This window comes from Centruroides sculpturatus, unplaced genomic scaffold (assembly GCF_000671375.1).
Source record: "Centruroides sculpturatus isolate CEXI.00-Female unplaced genomic scaffold, Cexi_2.0 scaffold2423, whole genome shotgun sequence".
Lineage (NCBI taxonomy): Eukaryota > Metazoa > Arthropoda > Arachnida > Scorpiones > Buthidae > Centruroides > Centruroides sculpturatus.
Window position 1 is genome coordinate 16,033 of NW_019386584.1, and position 2,307 is coordinate 18,339.

General features: G+C 26.1%; 1 non-coding gene across 1 annotated transcript; it reads left to right on the plus strand.

Annotated features, from left to right (window-relative positions):
• The first annotated feature begins 744 nt into the window (after window positions 1–744).
• On the plus strand, window positions 745–882 carry LOC111615355. Its single transcript, XR_002755065.1, has one exon. It is a non-coding gene; the product is annotated as a U4 spliceosomal RNA (small nuclear RNA).
• The last annotated feature ends 1,425 nt before the right edge of the window (window positions 883–2,307 follow it).

Genomic DNA, 2,307 nt, shown 5'->3' on the forward strand with positions numbered 1-2,307 from the left:
AACTAGTAGTTATATAATAAACCTTTCTTTTTGTTATATGTTAAACCTGTCTCCCGTCACTTCGAAAAACGGACACCTCTCGACTTCCTCACGAACTCTCCCACTCGATTTTGCCTTCTTGTCAAGTTTTAGCCATCCGACGAACCCGAGGTCGGATTTTAACAACCTGTGCCAATTAAGTGGAATTTAGCCCCTGTGCTCCCAGCTTATGTCACAATTACTGTCTGATTGCGATAATAAAGACAAGTTTACAAAGGACGTTGGCATGTTAAAAGATACGTATAGATACATAGAGTTAAATAATTGTATAACGAAACGTGACTTTCTAGCGTAATAACAGAGTTTAGAGTGGGAGGGATTATGGTTTATAATGTTATGTCGTGATATTTTCAAGACAATCTTTTTAAATGTAAAATGTGACTTTCTAGTTATTGAAACTCAAGAATCTTTATATTTTTATAATGAAAATATGACTATACTGACAGGAAATATACAAATTTAAATGCCGAACATACAAACTGGTTCAAATAGTTGATACCTATTATGCCCATTTGAATAATCCATATTGCTCCACTCACGAACTCAATTTAGGTCTTAATATGCAAATTTATAACACTTGCGTATGAAGCTTCTTAAAATATTTTTCTGTTTACAATAAAATTATATTACACTTTCTAAAATTAATTTTAGTTCACTTAAATTAGTTAAATCAAATATCATTGGAAATAATAATAATAATTTTATAGCTTTGCGCAGAGGCGATATCATTACTAATGAGGTTCTGACCGAGGTGCGATTATTGCTAGTTGGAAACTTTAACCAATAATAATAATTTTATATGTTTTTATACATCCGTGTTGTCAATGGAAAAATTTTTAAATGATTTTTAACTAGTTATCCTCTTTAGAAAACTTAAATATTACAATATGAGATTGTTCGATAATATATTCAATTTTATACTTTTGCATTAAATAATACAATCCATTGTCATCAGCTATGGAGTTACTTCATTCATTTCTTTTCTGCGTTGTGATTTTTAAGATTAGCATAATACTAAGCGAATATGTTTATCGTTTTTTCGTTAATTAATCTCAAATATGTAAATACAAATGCACCTCTTTTAAACATTAATCAACTTTATTACTTTTACAGTATTCCATAAATATTGTATTACATTTTAATCTCGTCTGCGTTTATTCTTATTTTAGAAATAGACAATGGAGATACTTAATATTATTGCTTCAATAAACATAAGTTATAACCATTATAAATTTCGAATTTTTCCTGATTTATCATAAATATCCACTCAGTCACAGAAACAATTCGGATAGAACAACGTTTGTGTTTGCAAATAGCTAATTATAAGGTAAATCATTACTTTCAAAAATCTAACAATAGAAAATTTCCAGATTGATATAAACACTAAAATCTGAACTGTAATGTTAATTTACCATTAAACCTGTAATAAACTCACGTAATATCTCCATTTCGTATCTACGACAGTTATTTGATACGTAATAGCCTAATAACATACAATTCCAAAGCAAAATGAATAAAATCAAAAATTATAGATTCAATCTACAGAAGGATCAATGCATTTCAATCTTACCTAAAAGTGCAGTGTTGATTTGTTACTACTTTATTGGATAGTTCAATAATTAAAAGTTCGTTTGAAATTAAGTTCTTCTTTCAAGTTAAAAGAGAAGAGAAATATTATTATCGTTTCTGAATATTCTTTTCTAATTCTGATACATGTTATATAATTAAAGTAAAGAATACAATGAATATGCATTGTACTTATATTTAACATGGTATTGTAAATAAACAATTAAATTTAATTTTGTTTCCAAAAACAAATTTTCAAAGAAATTAAACAACTAAACACGAAAAATTATTAAATCTTAAAAATTGTTCGAAATTTTTATGCTAAATGGGAAGAATATGTTAATTATCAACCGTTAAGTAAACTTTGCGAACCATTTTAAAGTATTTTTTACAGGACCTATTAATATGAAAATAAAATTTATTGTTTTTTGTTTTGTAAAAAATAAACCGTACTAAGAAGTGTTTATGTTTTAATCTGTCATTTAAGTATTATTATACGTGTTTATTTTTTCATTTGCATTTAGTAAATGTTAGGAAGTAAATTATTCTATTTCGTATCCAAAATAAATATGTATATATATATATACATATTTAATATTTACAATGGTTAATATAAATAACCTATCATAAAAATTCTATCACATAATTTTGTATGCTTAATTACTTTTTTCTATATACTCGTAGTATAAATACTTCATATAT